General features: G+C 43.8%; 1 long non-coding RNA gene across 2 annotated transcripts in view; it reads right to left on the reverse strand.

Moving 5' to 3' along the window:
- Window positions 1–1,852: 1,852 nt before the first annotated feature.
- LOC137149307 (uncharacterized) overlaps window positions 1,853–21,831 on the reverse strand; it is a 41,336-nt gene continuing 21,357 nt past the window's right edge. Inside the window, exons 2-4 of one of the 2 annotated variants that reach the window (XR_010918736.1) lie at window positions 13,437–13,546; window positions 9,180–9,271; window positions 1,853–2,208 (exon numbers count right to left, since the gene is read on the reverse strand). This is a non-coding gene — a long non-coding RNA (uncharacterized lncRNA). Of the gene's footprint in view, window positions 2,209–9,179; window positions 9,272–10,206; window positions 10,476–13,436; window positions 13,547–21,831 lie in introns of those variants that run through there. The other variant, XR_010918735.1, reaches the window with a different exon arrangement.

Consider the following 21,831-nt stretch of genomic DNA (forward strand, 5'->3'; position numbering starts at 1 on the left):
CCGCCTGTACAACACAGAGCCCAGAACTTCCCCAAAGTACTTCCTAGGGCAGATCTTTTAGCATATTCTTGCTTTTGAAACAGGAATGAGCCAGTGCAAGGTGTTCAGCTACTACTGTGACGGTGGCCATATAAATGGGCTGAATGCCCACACATAGTGCCATAGGCTCCCTTCCATAGGAGATGTTGTCATTCTAATGCCTCTCAGAATGGAGGCGCTGCAGACATTATGGGTACATCTACACGGAGATAAAAGACCCATGGCACAGTTGTGGCTGGCGCGGGTCAGCCGACTTGGGCTCATGAGACTCGGACTGCGGGGCTATAAAATTTCAGTGTAGATGTTCAGGTTCAGGCTTAAGCCCAGGCTCTAGGACCCTCCCCCATCACAGGGTCTCAGAGGGTACATCTATACTGCAATTAAACACCCGTCGCTGGCTTGTGTCAGCTGATTCAGGCATGTGGGTCTCAGGCTATGGGGCTGTTTAATTGCAGTGTAGACACTCCATGTCAGGCTGCAGCCTGGGCCCTGGGATCCCATGAGAGGAGAAGGTCCCAGAATTCGGGGTCCAACCCAAGTCCAAACATCTATATCACAATTAAACGGTCCAATAGCTTCAGCCCCAGGAGTCTGAGTCAGCTGCCAGGGGCCAGCTGTGGATGTTTAATTGCAGAGTAGACATGCACAGAGTCCGAAAGTCTATCCGCGATAGAACCAAATGATCTTTCGCCTGAAATCCACGCGAAAGGCCAGATCGCTCCTACCTTTGTGAGGGAGTGCAGATTAGAGGGGGGAAGGCTCCTTATACTCCTTGAACTATGACTAGAGAAAATTGCATCTAAGCACCTGTCCTTCTCCTTCCATGTGCCTAAGAGAGTAGGGAGATGGCAAGGCCATTACTCATGCAGCCCCCAGGTTAGCCCACAAATCTCAATGTGCATACTGGAGGTAGCTGACTGTTCTAATGGATGGTGTACTATGATGTCCTTTGTAAAGTGCTTTGAGATCTCCCGGTGAAAAACACTGTACAGGAGCTAGGTATTAGTATATTCTTTTGTAGGCCTGAAAGGATCAAGGGGATTGTACAACCTGAGGCACAATCTCTCCTAGAGCTCCCTTAGGGCGGTGCAGCTCTGCAGCATCCTTAACATGGCTTGCTGAGTCTAAAGGTATGTCTACACTTGGAGTTGAGGGTGTGATCCACAGTTTGAGTGACATACCCACACTAGCTCAATGACAGCTACCACGTTAAGATAGAATGTAGCCATGGCAGCAGGACAAGATACCAGGCCAGAGTATGTGCCTAAGGTCTCGGATGAGTAAGTATTTAGGGTAGCCAGCCCATCCCACCACTCACACTGCCATGGCAACATTTTATTTTTAGGTGCTATCTCAAACAAAGCTAGCATGTGTACATCTACCTAAGCAGGGAATCACACCTCCCAGATGCCACATAGACAGACCCTAATAGAACTTATGCATGTGCTTAAATGCTGTGCTAAATCAGGGTCTAAATGCTGCAGTCGGGCGCTAAAGCAAACTGTACAATGATGCTTCCAGTTTACCAAGCAGCAATAATGCTATCAATGGCCAAAAGTCCTCCTTCAAGGACAATAAGATCATTCCCTTAATACATGTTTTCTGACCCTTATCAACTATGGGCCTGATCCATTTCAATCAAAGGAAATACTCCCACTGGTTTCACTGAGCTTTGGATCAGTCTGTTTTCTCCCTTACACAGGTATCATAAGGGAAACACTCTCAAGGCGAGGTTGGTTTTGGATTTTTTTTTTAAATAATTTAATTATTTTTAAACTCAGATTGTTTATGAGCCCTTTTGAAGCTCATCTCAGATCTGATCAAACAATGAAAATCTTTATTCTTGAATAAAATTCATAAGAAATATTATTCACAGCAATAATTCATCCAACTCAACATTTCTTTCATTCTGCCTTTGGTGCAACAGCTCTCCTGCTGTTATGTCAAGTGTTCTTCCCAGATGTATTAGAGTCAGAGTTGAAGCCAGTTTACTTAAATAGTCTCTGGGTAATAGCCCTGCAAGGGAGAGAACTGATGCATCTACAGAATTGTCAGAAGAAGGATAAGGATAATTCCATGTTACAGTATAAACGCTGTGCCAATAGCACAATAAATCTTCATCAGTCTTTACACCCATACATGTTCTTATCAGCATTCCATTAAATAAATCTAAATGCAAAAAGAAAAGTTACAGAGCATGAATTTCTTGGTAAAATATTAGTCCCTACATCAATAGAACACTGTTGGCTTATTTATGGGCATGGATGCTAAGGCCTCATATAGGTATAGATGTTTTTAGTTTAGGGGCCATATTCTACTCATTCCTGACCTAGAACTCCCAGTGACATCAACTCTGATCCTGCAAACACAGACCCTTACAACCTTATGGAGTCCTACTGAAATCAATGCATTTCCAGCTCTGTACATTCAAACTGTGGCATCTATCTAGGAGGTATGTTTCCCGTGTGATCTGCCCTTTAAGTGGATATGACTGATAAAGGGAAAGCCAAACCCCCCTTCTCCTGAGGTCTTATATTGCAATTTTCTCAAATGTATTCATTATTAACAGTATTTGACATGTTTGTAAATTTCATTTACTCTGTGGCTTGCTATTCAATCCATCTTGCTTAGTCTGGTCACTTAGATCTTTTAACTAGGGCTGGGATTTTCAAGAATCATGTGGTCTTACTTAGCTAATGGTAATAGAAAACGTCATTAGAATTTAGGACCTATTTATTTTGGCAGTGACCCTTATAGGACAGATTCTCTCATCCACTAACACATATATTCCCTCATCCACAGTGCACGGTGGCCTTAAAGCAGCCAAAGAATGTCATTGGAGAATTGCCCCTGTGCAAGGAACTCTCTGCTGGCAGAAATATGGCAAAGGTGGTTTCACTGCCTCCTGCACCAATCGCCCCCAAGGGAAGGAACAGAGTGTGTCAGAGGCATTCCAAAGGTATGGCCTGGGGAAGGTGGGGGCATGGTGAAAGTGGAGATCTGCTATGCCCAGTTCTCCACTGGCATAAGGTCCCTGCAAGTGCCTTAATTTAGAAGCTGCAGCTTTATATATAGTGGGTCTGGGTGGCTGAAGATCAGGGAGATGCTGCCATTTCCTTGTCGTGCCCTGGTCTCCAGGCTCCATACAGGGGGGTGAGGAATCTGTCACAGAATGTTTATGTGCTGCAACAAAAAGCTAACTAAATCTCTAATGAAACCTGAATGAACGTACTAGTCAATGGAGTATTAAATAATGCTTACATAATACATTTCTGCCCTTAAAATAAAATCAAAACCAAAACACTCGGTTAAAGATAAACACAAGTTTTAACAGAAGTGGGCTCTGTATTGAAAGCAAGAAGCAACAGCTTAGCATCCAAAGCTTGCTCATTAGAATTAGCACATGTAAAGACCAGACTCCAAAGCACCATTCGTGAAAAACTGATCCCTTCCCACTTATCTCACAACTGACCATCAAAGATGCTTTTGAAAAAAGACCATCAATATTTGATGCTAAGATAAAGGAGGAGAAATGACTGAAAACAGCATTATATATGTAGCCATAGTTCTAGGCGAACAGCTGCCAATTAGAACCCAGTCCAAGGTAGAATATAAGGCTGCAACTTCAGTAACTCGGGAGACCATTCTGAAACGTGAGGGACTACACAATTTAGATGTACTAATGGGCCAGATCCTCAACTGGTATAAGTCAAATGCTCAGCAGCTGGTGTAGCACAAATGAAGTCAAGTTTTGACCATAATGCCTACTTCATGGCAAAGCTATTTCTCCATTTAACTGCACTAAAAATGTCTAAAAATGTAACCAATGATCCAAATTCCTTAGTATAAGGGTCCAATCCCTTAGTATTATTATGATGGAGGGTGTTTATAGCTGCTAGCATGAATGTTTTTGATTTATATAGGCAATCACAGAGGTCAATGATGCTGATAGGAATGATGGTCATCCTTCATGCTGGCTAAATGGAAGACACAGTTAAGTTGTCTTATGAAATAAGAAAGCTGAAACAACAGAAGCTACAGCCCAGAGCTCTGCCCACATGGAAGGTTGGAGCAAAACCTAACTTAGGCCATGTATACACTATAGAGTTAAATCAACGCAAGTTATGCCAGTGATTGTAAATCACTATAATTACATCACTTGTGCATGTTCACACATCACTCCTTGTGTCGGCAGAGCACGTCCACAATTTGTGCTATAGCATCGAAAGATGGAGCATTGCACTGTGGGTAGCTATCTCACTGTACAACTTTCCACCTTCTGCTGCTAGAAGATCTGGGAATGGATCGCAGTGCATCATGGGGGGCAGGCTCATCGCAAGGACACCAGAAAGAGTGCTTCCCTCATGGTGGAGAAGCGAGTGGCAAACACTCTGTGGAAACTGGCAACTCCAGACTGTTACCCGTCAGTTGTGAATCAGTTTGGAGACAGGAAGTCCACTGTTGGGGCTGCGTTAATGCAAGTGTGCAGGGCGATTAATCACATCCTGTTACAAAGGACTGTGACTCTGGGCAATGTGTGGGAAATAGTGGATGGCTTTGCGGCAATGGGATTCCTTAACTGCAGCGGGGCGATAGATGGCACACATATCCCAATTTTGGCCCCAGATCATCTTGCAACCGAGTACAATAGAAAGGGCTACTTCTCTATGGTACTGCAGGCACTGGTGGATCACCAGGGTCTTTTCACTGACATCAGCGCAGGGGGTCAAGGAAGGTGCATGACACACACATATTCAGGAACACTGGCCTGTATAAAGCTACCAGCAGGGACTTTCTTTCCAGCCCAGAAGATTCCTGTAAGGGATGTGGAAATGCTCACAGTGATCCTGAGACACCCAGCCTACCCCTTACTCCACTGGCTCATGATGCCTTACACTGGAAACCCTGCCAGCACCAAGAAGCACTTCAACCACCGGCTCAGCAGGTGAAGAATGAATACTGAACGTGTGTTTGGCAGATTAAGGGATCGCTAGCACTGCCTTTTTGGCAGGTTAGACCTCAGTGAAGAAAATATTCCCATGTTCATAGCAGCCTGCTGCGGTCTGCATAACATCTGTGAAGCTAAGGGGAAAAGGTTTCCACAAAGGTGAAGCATTGAGGTGAATGGGATATGCATTTCTTGGGTGCAGTCCTGTTTATTTACAGATATGTACACAAAATCCTGTTTCCCACAACACAGTACAAATAAACAGATACCACGCGAATGGCAAGGTCATTTGAGCATAGTGTGTGCAATGTCTGTCTCACACGTGTACACCCAAAAAGCAACAGCACAAAATGCAATTCAGTTATGACACTAATTAAAATAAATGAGAATGTTTCTCCTCACAAGTGACTTTTCCAAAATTCCATGGCACACCTGTTCACGTATGATGGCACACCAGTGTGCCACCGCACACCGGTTGGGAAACGCTGGCGTGAGGATTACTTTAGTACATTTTAAAACCTTTCAGCTGCTTGGTATATTTTGAAATCTGCTAACAAGTTTTCTCCCATTTTTAGACTGTTCCTGAGAAAGATAAATCAGTTTTACTTGATCTGGTGTTTTGTGCGTGTGCCTTTTTTAATAGTATAGTTCAAGATCAGGGCCCCCACATGGGGGGGGAAGGGTACACTTTACCAGGGCCCGGAGGCCCTGGGGTCCTGGCCCAGGCTGCAATCCCCATTATGTGTGTGGGAGGGGCCCATTACAAGTTTGTACTGGGCCTGAACAAATTATGCTTGGGCCCTGTTCAAGATAACACTATTACTGCACTTAGATTCCTAATAAGTAACTTACCCCTATCTAGTAACTGGCTGGGATTACTCCACCTCACAGACGGACCTGACACAGGTAAGACGAGCAACTGGGGAGGAGATAGAGTGGCAAGAAGGCAAGATGATTTGGAAGCTTGCTCACCCTAGTCTCCAGTGTTCAGACTCAGTCCCAGGGTCTCACTAGCAGCTGTAAGGTCCCTCAATAGGGAGGGTAATTGGGTTGCAGCCATAAAGCCAAGCGCATAGTGTTCTGGGGAGCCAGTAGGTAAGGCCCTGCTGGTATAGATTCATTAGATAGGTCAGGGGAAAGAAAGTCCTCTGGACTTACTAGTGTCCCATCCTTTCCGCAGGTGGAATGCCACACCCAGCCTGTTCTTCTGGGTAACAACAGGGTTAGTGAGAGACAGGTTGCTTCTCATTCCACCAAAAGAACTTGGGGTGGGGTAGGGTCAGGTCCCATTTTACAATACCCTTGCCCCTAACCCCATTAAACAAGGTTACCAGAAGGGTACAAACCCTGGAGTTTCTGCACCAGTACCACAGCACAGGCCTCAACCCCTTGAACTGAAAGAGTGAACTAGATCGCAGTAGTCCAGCAACTTGAACTAAAGCATTAGCAAGTTTCAGTAGTAGGCTGTTATACTCAGGAAAACCTGCCAGTGTGTTACAAATACATTAGCAGATGCAGCCTCATTTCCCTGTAGACTCAGACACAGCATTGCCTAAGCTACAGAAACAGAGGAACATGCCAATACACAGAGAGGCATTTTCAATTGTAAAGGGCAGCACATTTCTTCCCACCAAGGCAACTCATCTTACATGTACGTTTGCTGCCTTTGTTCAGGCTTTCCTTGGTAGGGAATCACACAAGTGAATAAAGAGAGACGGATGTCACGAGCTGTCTGCACAACAACAGAAGAAAGAGCTACAGGGGAGAAGGTTTCTAAGCCCTAACTGTATGGGGAAGAAGCTGCAACTAGCTAACAGTTCAATTCTCTTGAATTCCTGTGAACTGTCCATGTTTCCAATGCTTCTGTGAAACACAGGATCTGGTAAAAGGCATCTTCATCCTAGTTTCCCACCGAAATGGCTCCTTAGTCTCATGCTGGGCCTGATCTAATGCCTGGACACTTGGTGCAGGCCATATTCAGCAAAAATGACTAACATAGAATAAGATGCACCATGTTGATAGAGGGTTAGATTAGAAGTTGTTATGCAGCCTTACCTATAGCAACCTGTGTCTCACATTATATGCATTATAGTTGCATAAAATGTAATAAAGCTACTACATAGTGCTCTAATTCCATTTACGAATAACTATAAAAATGTTTGATGTGTGTCTGATGGACCATTTAGAAGACAGCATTTTCCAAAGATGACTAGTAGTACCAAGAAAAACATTTAATACCAGATAAATTAGATTTTATCTATGATAAAATGTTACACAATTGCAGTGTTAGTGTTTGTTGTTTTATTTTCAATGTTTGGTCTGCCCTGAATAATTTGTTTTGGGATAAAAAAAATATCCAGGGCTTCTGAGTTGTTCCCAGTGAATCACAGAGCATGAGTAATATCATTTGTCATTTTTTATCTACTGATGTCATTGTGTTCAGTGTCACACTGCAGTTAATCTGTTCAACTTCTGATGAATTACATTGTGTACAATGCACAGAATTATTTTTGGATTTAACCAACATCCCAGGCAGTTCCCTTTATACCACATCACTTCCTACATGTTAGGGATTTTCCGATTGTATTGCTCTTCTCAAAGGTGTGCAAACAAACAAATAAAACACAGCTCAACTCAGAGCATCGGGAGGCTGTCAGTGTCAACTCATTCACTAGATCTAAAATCAGTCACCTTTTGTGTTAACTATGGCAAAATGTCTTCTATGACTGCTAGTTTGACTGTTTATCCTCAGTCTTTGAAGCTGTGTGATTGCCCCTTTTTGTGTTCACTTTCCATGACCTAAACCTATTAATGTGACAGACCTAGATTGTACCCCAGGGACCCACCCCAGGAAGACACAGTTCTGCACTAAGTCAGCAGCATCCATGGAGACACAATTCTATCTCTGCTCCCCACTTGCTCCAGAGGGGCAGTAACTTGCCGCTGGCCTATATTAGCAGTAAAATTACTATTCTCACTCTGCTGACATTCCGGAGGCAGAACCGAGGTGCCACTCAAATTCAATCCCTCCCCACCCACTCCCAGCACACATACTCCAGAATGAGGGAGCATCAATTTCACAGCCCCCCTTCTCCTTCTGCCTGGTCCCAGAGCTCAGGAAGCTCTCATATGCATGTAAGGGGTGCTTTGACCCTGCCCCTTGCACCCCTGCCTGGGAACCCTGCCTATGCCACACCCTAACCCACAGAGATTTACTAGCATAAATATTAGTGGGAAGCACATTTTCAGTTCACACACAGGAAATTTTAAATCCACCTTCCACAAACATTTGCACCAGAAACTGGATTATAAATTATGCTTATCCAATCAGGGACCAGACAAAATAACATGTGACATACCACCAGCAGCTAGGCAATGCAGTTAAAACGTCAAACAGTAAACCTGAGAAATCATCATTTGCAAAATGTTTCATTGCACAATTTCAAATAGTGAAAAGAAAGACTGTCTGCACATTCCATGAGCAGAAATAGAAGCAAATAGTTCTTCCAGTGGAGCCCTAACTCACCCAACTCAGCAGTACTCGCACGGACAGACACCCTGGGTTCAAAGGAGCTAATTGCATCAGTAAGCATTCATCTTTGTGGATAAGGTTTGTATAGACAAGCTCCAAATAAATTAATGGTTGTGAATTATTTGCTCAGCTGTAATGTCTATAAAGAACTTTGGTTAGAGTAATCCACTGCCCAAAGGGGAGGTGGGGTGGGCAGGATTCCACAGAGCCGTACAGAGGGTCTGAATCCCTTATACAGCTGGGAGTTCAGTTATGTGGGAACTCCTGAATTCCAGTACACTGGTGGTTTGTGGGAAGGGGAGTGGGAGCTGTTAAGAGGGGTGGGGTTGGAGGATTGCGTGCTGTGCTTCCCCAAGACCTCTTCCACTCAGTTTCCCAGGAATTCAGTCTCATCAGTCAGGTTCCTTTTTCTGGAATACATCAAAGCTACGCTGAGTTGATCTGACTCAACCATAGCAGATGGGTATGGGGCATACCACACATCCACAGTTGTACAGCAAGCCTTTTCCTTTATATACATTTACACATTATATTGCACCACACGTTTTGGGATTGGCTTGGTCACATTGCAGGAATCAATTCTTGTACAGCACATACTGTCCATGCATGAGTTACTCTTTGCCTTATCTTACATTCCAGGCTTATCTTATCCATTGTTACCTTGTTCATTGTAAATGGCTCCATGGGTGTTCCCCCTTATCTTAGCTAGTGCAGACATTCTGTTTCCAGCCTGCTGATCCTTATCCTGTCTCCTGAAAAAAATGAAGCCTCACCATGTCCAATTACTCATGTCAAGTCTGGCATACACCTCCCAGAATCCCGCAGTGAAAGCCGTAGTAGCAGCTCCACAGACTGGAAGGTGGGAGGATCCTTCCACCTTTACCACCTCCAGCAGCACACTAGAGTAAAGCTGGTCAAAAGATAGTTTACTGTGCATGAGAAGTTTTGAGAAACATTTTTGTATAATTTTTCAGGTTTTTGCTAATTATTTGGAGAAAAAAACAATGTTTCAGTTTTCAAGAACGCTAAAGATTTGAGCATTTTTGTTTTGTTTTGTTTCGTTTTGTTGTTTGTTTGTTTGTTGTTTTGTTTTTGTTTTAATTACAAATCCCCAAAATAATGTCAATGGAAAAGAAAATTTGCATGAAATTTTCCACTTTGTCAAAAAGCCAATTTTCATCTAAAAATTACTTGACAAAAAATGTCCAGACAGCTCTGATGAAAACAATTGAATGTTTTCATTAACCGGAAATGCTACAATAGGATCTGCCTTGAGTTGAAAGTGAAATGAATTTATTATCTGCCTCAGTATAGCCCTCCATACACTACCATTTTGCCATTGGTCATCTCCAGTTAGGAGTAGCTGAAGTCATGCTGTGTGGTGTTAGAAATGACGGTTGAGTGCATTGGGAATATAGATAAGAAGCCAGCACAGCCTCTGGTGATATTCAGATTTCCAGGAAGTAATAACTATAGGTTCTCTTCTTCTGTTTGCAGAGAAAAACTGCCGTAATTATATCCTGGAAATCTGAATAGCAGTATTGTCACCCACTTTAAATGACATACAGAAACCTCCTATATTTTTAACCTTTTTGCCATACATAGAAAAGATACGTGCAAAACCTTCATCCACACACTTCTTCTGCAGGCATGCAATAAGGGCTTAGCAGATCTGCTTTGACATCAATGGGCAAAGGTGTCTGCAACCTCCAAAATGAAACACTACACATTTTAATGAAAAATTAAAGTAAATTGATCACATTACATTACATACTGGAGTTTACAAAGGATATAAAGTAAGGTCTTATATGTTAATACGTCTTACAATTTTGGTTTGTAAAAAGCAGCTTCATATTTGAAGCCACATACAGTGAATCCATTACAGCTAATGGAAGATGGTATTCGTTTGCAGATCAGTAGTGGGGTGATTAAGTAGATGGATATCTTCTGTTTGGTCTGGTTTGAAAAAAATAAAACTTTCTTCAATTTAAAGTGACTTTTAGTTTGATCAATTAAGTTAATTTCTTAAATCAAATTTTCAGTGGAACTGTACGAATCAGCATTTTGTTACCTGGCAAACTTCACAGCCCGCACACAAAAATGACTTTCCTCACTTCTTAAAGAATTAACATCAGAGAAGCTAAGAGATTTGTGAAATATCCACACAGAAAACTTTGTTAACTCTGCATTAAGGGTTTGTCTACATGGGAAAATTATACTAGTATAAGGTAGGGTGAGAATTTAAACCACTATAACAGTACAAATACTATGTAGACACTTAGGCCAGGTCTGCCTTACAGACTTAATGTTGGTATAACTACATCGCTCAGGGGTGTGAAAAATCCACATCCCTGAGCAACGTAGTTATGCCAACCTAACCCTCGGTGTAGACTGCAATGTGTTGGCAGGAGAGCTTCTCCTGTCAACATAGCTACTGCTTCTTGCAGAGGTGGATTAATTATGACAAAAGCATCTTCACTTAAGTTCTGCAGCTGCGCCGATGCAGCGTTTTAAGTGTAGACCTGCCCTTACTCTGCTATTCGTGGCTTTTTCGAGTTTAATTTATATAACTTTAGAAGCAGTTTAAATTAAGCCAAAAAAAGTCATTCTGACTCCAGAATAAGTGTGTCCACAAGGGGAAATGATAACAGCATAATTACAGCCTTATAACTGGGGAAATCTCCCAAGTGGACACTCCCTTAGTTTTCTAGTAGGTTGCAGGACGTCCATCCAGTATAACCACTAAGCAAGCCATTCAACACCTCTTAACTCCACTTATCTTCCCTTCCTCTGCCTTCTCTACTGTCTGGAGCCCATGTATCTCCACCCTGTAACTTTGCAAAGTAAACTACTATAAAACCTGATTTATTTTACCAACCGTGATAACAGCCATAGTGCATCAGTAGTTCACCAGACTCCGTGCTCCTGCTTTCTTCTGACCTTGTTTGATACACTACTGAATTTATGGTGAGGCAACAAATAACTCACTAGTTTATAGCTGCCCTTATTGTTTATGTCCAGGAACGTATTGGCTTACACTTTGCTGCACTTTAAAAAAACATTAATAAGCAAGAGATCATTTTATTATTAATAAACACTAATCATACCAATAATACCACCTATTTCTCATATGGTGCTTTTCATCAGTAACCTCAGAGCATTTTACAAAGGAGGTCAGTATCATTATCCTATTATGTAGAAGCAAAATAATAGATGTTATTTAGCTTTAAGGAAAAGTTATAGGTTTTGCTCCAGGTTTATTAGTAAAGGGCTAGATCAAGCTACCATTACGGACACTGTCTGAAAATATTTGCATAGTAATTCACCTTTATAATAAATCTTGAAGTCCATGGGGCTGCTTGCATGAGTAAGTGCTCACTGACATGACTAAGGCTTGACAGCCTACCTCACAGTATCAGCGTGCAAGAAGTGGAATGCACAGGGGAATGACTTTACACTTGAAAACCTGCAGCCTAGAACTAGGCAAGTATGACAAAGCATGAAAATTCAACTGTTTTCATATCCTTTTGTCATCTTCACTTCTCAAATATTCTAACAAACAAGGTGACTGGCATGAACACTGCTGGCACTGGAGATACAAGGTAATTAGCAAATAGAAACCATGTTTCGTGGCAGTTCGAGTTGCATCAGGACACACTCCTGATGCAAGGAAAAGCAGGGAAGTAAGTTAAGGGGAAAGACGTGCATTTCTTTCCACCTCCATATTGCCTACAACATTGTCAATCACATGCTCCAATGCTCCATTAGACTTTCACTTCCATTGCCAACGGATACCCAAAAGCAATACCCCTGCTTCATCAGACATGCCCTCCAACACAAAACCTTACCAGTGACCCTCATTTACTTTTAGATCAATTGTATCAGTACATCTGACTGTCACACATTCCTGCATTTGGGAAGTTATTCTGCCTTAGTCCTGCTGAGGTCAATAGTAAAGTTACAAGTTCTGTAGACAAGCTGATGTAGCTCAGTGCATAGCTCCCTAGAGACAGGGAAAAAGGGAGGTGCTCCTGCCTGGGAATCAGAGGGCAAAACTGCACTGCTGAAGGTGCTCCTGGCTATGGAGATCCTTCTGAAGAGTATAAGAGGCTATGATGCGTCTCAGCAAATCTTTGGCAGCTCTTCCCTCGCTGCCTTCTGGGTTGGGACTCAGGGCTTTAGTCAAAATTAAGGCTGATGAATTTCAAGGGGATTTGAGCAGCTGTCAGAAGAGGGGAGATTTGAATGCCTGGCCCTCTCTTTCCTAGATCACAAAGCTTTCCCATAGGCTAGAGGGGCATTTGGGGAAAACTGTTCCCCCCTTTTTACTCCAGAAATGAAAGGCATTCATCCCTCACCAAAATGGTTGTCAATGTGCAGGTTCACGTTGGTGCATATATTTTCCATTATGGATAAAAAGTTTAAAAAATTCGTTTTGGCAGGCATGGCTACCCCCATATTATCTCTTGCTAGTCAAGCATAGCACATCTGGCACTCCCTGCCTCAGTTTCCCTTCCCTGGGTTGGTCTCCTCTACTTTCCAGACACCAGTCTGTGCTGGAGATGTGGCATAGACCTGCAATCAAGTAACAACAAACAAGTCCTTAAGGGGTAGCAAAAGTCTAAACTAAAAAGTCCCAATTAAACAAAAAAGGTTATTCTGGCCTTCAGGGCTTCTCTTCAGCCATCCTTCTGCACCCTGTTCCCACTCCTTTTCTGGACAACATTTGAGAGTTTGTCTGCTCTGGGCTAGACCCTGGCTCAGAACCACTCACCCTATGACATTGCTCTATAGACAAACACTACCAATGTATAACTGATATTCTAGGAATCATCATGAGGAGCAACAGTGTTGAGACAGGGGTGTTTTAGATTTCTTGTGTAGTCCCTGTCTGAAGGTGTGGCTCAAGACTCCTACCTTGGGGCTTGCTACTTGGAGAGGCTTCTCCCTTCTCCTCATATGGGTTGGGTCCTGAGTTCTTTTTGGTGAAGCCTGGTGCCTCCGTCCAAGGTGACTCCTCACTGTGCCTGAGACAACAGGGTTGGGAAAGTGAATAATGGTACCACTGCTAGCAAGTACACAACCTAATACACAAGAAACAACAGAGTACATCAACACAAACCCCAGCAGAGAAGTGACACCTCCAAACACAACAATATGGTAGAGAGGGACTCTATTAGGACCAAGAAAATAAGGTCTGGGGAAGAAAAGTGTTAGGGTTAACCAATAAGAACTAACAGATCAACACATCAACCAGTTTCCCCACCTCCTAACAGTCACGACTCTTCCCAACACCCAGCTCCTTCCCTGGCACATTCCCAGGCAGATGATGTACTAAGGGGGAGTCCAGAGACGAGTGCTGCAACACTGTGAACATTGAATAGCTTAGCAAAAAGAAAAATGGATCCTCTTACAAGGTGTTCACCCCTGGGTGAGGCTGGGTCCCCTCCTGACTCCCTGATCTGGAGTCCTGGGGAGGTCTCAGCTAGTTCTTGGTAGCCAGCTCTGGGTTGGTCTCTTCAGGGTTGGAACTGCCTGACCCATGCACTAGAACCCACAGCATTTGAAAGATCCCCTTTATGGAGAAGGGGAGTTAATTAGAAACTTCCCAAACTGTTCTGCTTCTCTCTCCGCTCTCAAACTCAAATCTCAAAATTGAACCTAAAACTAATCCCTTGGTGTCTGAGTCAGGCTGTCTCCTTCCACTGGAGGACTGAACAGCCTGGGCTCATCACTGACCCAGCACACTGCTTGACCATATCACCCCATACATAAGCCTCCCTATTGGCCTCAACAGACATTTCTAGTCCATTCTGTCCCCACCCCTGACTCCAAGCATGCTGGGAAATGATGTCAGAGGGCTCTAGTAGCCATTACTTTTGTAGTCCATATGGTAGGTCCCCTAGACTGAGGCCAAGTCCAAAGTTCCAGGAGCTAGCACATTCCAAACGTGGGATACACTTGCAAAAGCGGTCAAAAGAAAAGAGAGACAATCCAGTGAAAAGCTGCTAAAAAGAGTGATTTTAATCTATTATTCTCTTTATCATTTCATTTCTCATCAAAACAAGAAAAAATTCAAAGTGTTCAAATATTATATTATTGGTTTTGGTTTTTGTCATTTCGAGTAGATGTTTACAAAATAAAGGTTTAAAGCTCCTGTTAAAACTTAACTCTGTTGCACAACCTTAATGGTCGTGCAGCTACATTCACAAAGTGAATTTTTAATTCGTACCTTCAAGCATTCATCTGGGGAACCTGATTCTACAATTTAGGCTCATCCAATCAGGGAAGAAAAACATACCGTGTGACTTACATGTCCACTTCAAACAGCTGTACCATCACATACTTGCAATGAGCAACTTACAGATGATCTACACAAGAATAATTTGCAGAAATGATCTGGCAAATCACCATCTGCTAACAGACAATTCTCAAATTAAAAAAAGGGGCAAAATTCATTGGATGTAGTTGTTAAGAATTTCGGCCCAATAATTGGCTGCAGTTTTTTACTCAGTTAAGACTCCTACTGAAGTCAGTGGCAGATTTGCCTGAATAAGGACAGTGCCCTATGATTGTTTATCCTATTCAGACTCAACCTCCTAGTCCCAGAACATTCTGAGCAAGACTTTACCTCCAAACAGATAAAAGTAATTCTTAATTAATGAGAAAACGTAAAATGGTAATATTCTCCCCCACTCTGGAGAATATTCTCAAACCAGACTTCATGCTGACCCCAGTCTTTTGCAATCATGTCTATGCAAACTGAACCCTAACACATGCCAGTTCACTTACTTCACTGGACTCACATAGGTTTAAGGGTCCTCCCACACTGGTCAGATTGTTGGATCCAGCTGCTAGTTTCAATGGAAACCCTCAATATGATGCTGCTTTATCAGCAGCTGTCAGCCAAATCACAGCTGAGAGAATGTGTCCTGCCAAGAGAGGCAAGCTGTGTGTTTGTAAAGGGCAGTGTTAGTGTATTTCCGGCAATGCTCTGCTCTTTTTAATGTAAACACTAATGTTTCTAGTGTATTGCCTTCCAAATGTTGCAGTAAGACATACTTTATAGGATTTAATGAATCACACAGTAAAGATAATTACAACTTACATACTGCTGTGCACTGAGTTTTTCAACATAAAAGCAATCAACCAGCAATTAAAATGCTAATATCAGGCTAAACCTTTTATAACATGTTTGTCAAAACCTAGAACACACAGTAACTCCTGGAGAATTTTGAACAGATGGGATAGGCTAGAATTTAGTTAAGACACCTTCACTTTATCATATAAAAAGTTCCTGTGGTGGTGGAGTGGGGCTTCAAGCTTTCAGCACTAAAAATGATTATAAAAAATATCTGTCTGCCATGATATATCCTCCTGTTTTGGCTGACTGATTTGGACATTTGTGTTCATGGAAAGACAGCTCTTTGGGTTCTCATGAAAATGATGAACAACCTCTTAAAAACTGAATAATCAGCTGTACAGAACAGATGCTGATTCCATAAACACCCATCTTGAATTTCATTTCTTAAAATATAACGCAAGATTTCAAGAACACGCCACACATTAATGAGTGAAATTTCAGATGGAATCCAGACTCCTTGGATGTAATCAGAGCCACTTTGGGTTTTAATTATAAAAGCTCTTTTGCAGAAATTCAATAATTCAAGGTTGTGGCACTCATGAAAGCTACAATTACTGTTTAATTAGATTTCTCACACATATACACACACACTTCATTATGTCCCTAATATGTAAAAAAAAAAATCAGACTAAGATAATTGCAACATATTAATTAATTCAAGTGGGGAATCAATTCACAATGCCATCAAATATGAAGAAGTGACAAGGGGTCTGCATTCAAACTCACTACAAAGATTCCAGGAGTATTATTATTATTAATTATAGGTTTAGTAGTGCAGCACGTAGGTGCCCTAGTCATGGACCAGGACCCCATTGTGCTAGTAGCTTTACATGGAGAGTAGACCCATTCTACCTTTAGAGTCACCTGAGCATCATCATTTTCCCCCGACAATAGAGCACAATTTCTGGGTACTAAGAATATGTTTACAATGCATCATAAGCCAGGACTTCAACTTGGGCTCAAGCCTAAATTCCCTTGTGTCTAAGAAATTGCACTAACTCAGGTCTTGGACTCAGGGTACCATGACCATGCAGAGTCTGAGCATGAGTCAAACTGGGACCTGGTTTGCTATCGCTTTGCAGTGTAGACGCAGCCCTGCTTAAATTGTGTCCTAACTGTCTGCCAAAAGTATTGCATAACTCCATGGGTTGACTTCCTTAGTCCTTTCTATCCCAACAATCTCCAGTCAACTCATCTGAAAACTGAAGCCACCCTTTCATGGCATACAGCAACTGCTCAGCATGTCAGCCTTAACCCATGTCTTCGATCACTGAGCTGCAAGCACACCATTGGCAAGCTTCCTGGGTTTTCAGTGGAGACCAAACTGAACAAGCCTTTGGCAAAGTGAGCTACTTCATGGTCTCGGGAGCTCAGCCAAATTTTGGTGAATCTCTGGTGCAAGTCCAGTAATCCTGTGGACTGCAGCAAAAGCATTAGCATGACCACACAAACGAGCAGGTAGTTAAAAAACTGGCAGCTTTGCAGATTTTCCAAGCAGGTGAACAGTGCAGGGAGCATATTAAGAAGCTGAAAAACAAGTACCAGAAAACCAGGGGCAAGAACTGCATCTCACCGACATCATGCCCATTTTATGAGGCGTTTTACTGGGTACTGGGCACTGCGCCCAGCATGGAGCCAACCGGGGTTCATGATGACCTGGTCAGCCAGGATGATGCACTGCTAACCTTGAACCCAGCATGGGAACTGATGGAAGCCAGCAGCAGACTCTGAGTGAGGAGCATGAAGAGACTCTGTTTATAAACCAGCCCTACAGCAGGCTGTGGATCAGGATTAACAGTAAAATCTCAGTCCCTACTCAAAAGAGCTGTTTGCCCTCACCCCAACCAAGGAACACCCCGCTGGCAGATCTGCAGCAAACCTGGTGGAGATAGGAGCTGCCCAGAGCTCAGTAAGTTTCTGACTCCAATTTACAATTGATTATTACAATAATGGGAGGGATTTCTGCTCTAAGAAGCAATGCAAGCATTCTAAGAAGCCCCGGCTTCCAGTGTGTATCTGCTAATGGCAGATTGTATCAGAGGGCCTTGGTGTTCCCACTCCCACTTCCTCCCCCATCACATGGAGTTCAAAATAGCAGCCGGGAACTTCAAACATTAAAAAACAACTTTAAAGACTATTTTCCCTGTGAAGTCACAGATGGGCAGCTGGGCAGGGCAACTAAATCCTGTGCAGTCTTCCTTCTTCCAGCCCTCTCCTGTGAATATTTCCATCCCACTCTCCCATGGCCATGTGCATGGAAAATGGGGGAAGAAGGGAAAAGCGAACACAAAGCCAGGGGACATGTAGTGGTAGGGGGTCATGTCAGGCCTGCACTTTTTTTTTTCCTGAAAATGTTGTTGTGCTGGTACTTGTTTTTAGATGTTGTGATGGCAACTGGCCTCTCCGGCACCAGGTGACTGTTGTACAAGTTTACAAATCAAGCCTTTTAGGTCATAAAAAAAATGTATTGCTATCACTGCATCACATGCTACAATCATGTTTCGAGATAATAAAGCTAAAAACATGCTCAGGAGCAATTATGCAGTAGTAAGCAAACAGTGTTCTTCATTTACCCCAGTACAGCAAGTCACATTTCAATAAAGTCCATACGTAACTCCATGCCGCCTCCCCCCCAATTCATCGTGTCATTTATAATTACATTGCTTGGCAATCAATCCCACATATCTCCCAAGCACTAAACACTCCCTCCCGTAAAAAAAATTTAGTTCTTTTCCCCCTGTAGGCATGCAGGGCCCTCACTCACTGTCAATCTCTGAGAAAGGCCACGCCTCTTTGCTACACACTCCTAAAATGGCAGTCTGCAAAAGTGGGAGTTAGCAGTCTCTAGGGCTCAAACCCTCCGGCAGGGTAGAGTAGTGAATAGTTCAGGGGCCCAAGCCCTCAGGCAGCCCTCAGCCCACTCCAGGAGTGGGGTGGCAGATGGTAGGGGGACCTGGGTCCACCCTATTCCAGCAGGTCCCAGCCTGTCAGTGGCTGAGTGTTTCACCATTGGGTCAGTGGGGCTCTGGCCGCAACGTGCCGACCAGTGCTCAGGCAGGAGCACAGCCAGACTGTAGTCAGCTATCCCTGGTCTTCTTCCTACCCTCCTCTCAGGGGGTACCTGAATCCCGGGGTCATCTTCCCTCTCCCCAGGGTACATGGCCAGTGGCATCCCCAGCAGTCCCTCAGCACTGGGCATGTCTGGCAGCACTGATGCATTCTTGGGACAGCAGAAGCCTTCTTTGGGTTCCTGGTCCAGCATCAGTGTGGAAGCATCCATCTCCCTCAGCAGCTACAGCCCAATTGAGCTGCAGGGCCTGCCTTTTATACTTCCTGTCCCACCCCCCTGCTTCTAATATGGTAGGCATGGCTTTCCTGGTTCCACCCACCAGGGGGCATCTGGCCCTCCCTCACTGTCTATCTCCAAGGGAGGCCACTCCTCTTTGCTAGACTCCCCACAAGCACTTTCGTACAGATACTATTCTGCCTCTTCCCATTGAGCGATGCAAGTCCATAATGTGAGAACACAAAGCTTTCCTGTCTTCTGTTGCTCGGGTGTATCCAGCTCCAGCTGCTCACAAAGCTCCAGAAATGTGGCTTTCTTCATGTGAAAGTTCTGGACCCCTTCTGGTCATCCCAGGTCCGCATGACGACATGCTCCCAGCAGTCTGTGCTTGTGACCCTGCACCAGAAGCTCTGATCTATGTTGGGGGCATCCACAGCTATGCCAATTGTACTGAGCAGCATCTGCCAGTGAGAGTCTGTGATGCCAAGGTACTTCTCCTTCTCTGCCTCCGCTGCCACCTCCTCCTTCTGTGCTGCTGCATCAGGAAATCTATCAGGTACCTTTGGTGGGACAGAAAATGCCGCCGAAATGTCCGCTGGCGCTACACGGATGCTCTGCCAGTTTTCTGACACAGGCGTGAAAGCACAAGCAAGAGAAGTTCATCAAAAGATGCCTCCTCCATGTTGCTGGCTCCAGTAGCTAGGAGTGCACAGATCAAAATGATTGCTCGGCAGGCTGTGTGGGTCGACGATTCAGACTTCCTGTAACATGCAGGGCAGGCAGTAAAGTTTTCCCACAGTGCATCATGGTCATAGGGCTAGAGCGGAAGCATTTCAGGAGGGCACTAGGGACTCTGCGATATGGTTGGTTTGACTCGGGTCTGCACACTGCAGTGTGGTGCCAGAGCCACAGGTTAGAAAAAATGTAATGTAGGGTTAGTGTAGACACACAAGTCCAGTGTTCCCTAACATGGGTCAGCTGACTCGAGTCCCACTCACCCTGGGCTTACATTGCAGTGTAGACATACCTTAAATGAACTGTTCTTTGGCAATTCCCCATATTTCCAGGGAAACGTTTACTATAAAGTGCAATCCATATTACTAGTGTTATTACAGCAGCACCTAGACACCCCAACTCAAATTGGTCCTCCATTGTGCCAGCTGTTTTACAGACACATAGTAAGAGACCATCCCTATCCCAAAGAGTTTACACTGTAAACACATAAGCCAAATAAAGGCTGGGAGGGGAAACAGGGGCACAGACAGGGAACGGAACCTGCCCAAGGTCACACAGAACGTCAATGGCAGAGACAGAAATCTGAATCCCACGCCAGTGCCTTGTTCATTGGACCACACTACCACCAAGGTGAAAGTGGAAATGATGGGTTCTTGGCTTGTCAGTGCCTTGCACCTCCAAATCCAAGCTAGCCTGAACCACTCCTCCTGTGTTTCCAAACCAAATGCAAATGTAGCTCTTCAATACAGATATCAAAGACAACGATCTAACCATTTCCTTTTCCATTTACCCACCCAGCTATGGCTTCCATAGCTTCCTCAAAATTTCCCTTTCAAAGAGAACAGCTTCTCTGTCCAGGCTTACGGTCCATTTCCTAAGTAAGGCTATCCCTGACATGATCCTGTCCCTTCTTTGTACCCATCTACTCTACCTATCAGCTTAGCAGCAGACAGCACATTTATGGGGTGGATGACACCATGCCCAACCTCTTCCTTCCTCCTTGCCCAAGTTCCTACTCCAGCAAGGTCAAAGTACAGCATGGTGATGCTCTTATAGGACAGGAGAGGCTCAAGAAGTTGAAGGTATGCCCAAAGACGCTGAACACTTCTCTTTCATTCTGCCCTCCTCCCCGCCCCAAAAATGAAACACTCCTTTAAAGGAGAGGGACCCTGAGCTACAGTTCACTGAGTGATCTCACTGATGCAGCTCTTCCATCACAGGCACACGCTAAGGAGAAAAGAAAGTGTCCTTTTAACCCTACTTTAAATTCATGAAGTAGGAAACCTATTCCTCAGCATGACAAAAAGGTGAATCGGCATTAGAAGAATGACCTAGACTCCAACAGAGGTCAGTCAGCAGAGGAATTGGAAACTTAAAGCTTAGCTTCTCAAATTACAGCCATGAGATTGCTTTGGCTGGAAAGTGCCAGAAGGCAGAGAGGGAGGGGAAAAGGCATTACATCCAGAATTGTCTTTCATAACACTGAGGCAGATCCTCCACTCGCTATGCTGGAGAAGGAAAGCAGCAGATTTCACAAAACCTCTGTACCTTAGTATTCGTGTAAGTCATAAAGACTCACGGCCAACCGTTCCCCCAGGAAACCAGAAGTTGCCAGGAATGTTTATAAACACCTTAGGAACATGAGATAGCATTGGCTTCTGCTTTTGCATGGCATGCATCAGTACAGATATGATGGTCGCACACATGGTTGCCAAGTTGCCTCTCTCAATGTGGATTGCCATGCTAAAAATAGTAATTGCACTCTTCTCCAAAGCCCTCAACACACTTTACAAGGAGAGTATCATTATCCCCAATTCCAATGTGGGAACCAAGGACACTGACAGATTAAAGAATGTGTCCAGGGTCACATGGCAAGTTGGGAATAATAGCACAAACAGGTGACCTGGGTTCAATCATTATATCACGCTCCCTTAGATACATTATGCTCTTCAGTAAACCTGCAGAAAAACTGCCAGACCATCCCTTCCAAATACCAACCTCCCCAAACCACACACACACACACACACACACACACACACACACACACACACAGAGCCCATTTGATGGATTGATTTTGGCCTTGAGACACTTCATCATTTTTTAAACACAGCATACTCATTCTGTAGTGGCCTATCCCAGGCAGCTCA

The sequence above is a fragment of the Emydura macquarii genome, unplaced genomic scaffold (assembly GCF_026122565.2).
Source record: "Emydura macquarii macquarii isolate MOO-44397 ecotype Brisbane River unplaced genomic scaffold, CSIRO-AGI_Emac_v2 contig_719, whole genome shotgun sequence".
NCBI lineage: Eukaryota > Metazoa > Chordata > Testudines > Chelidae > Emydura > Emydura macquarii.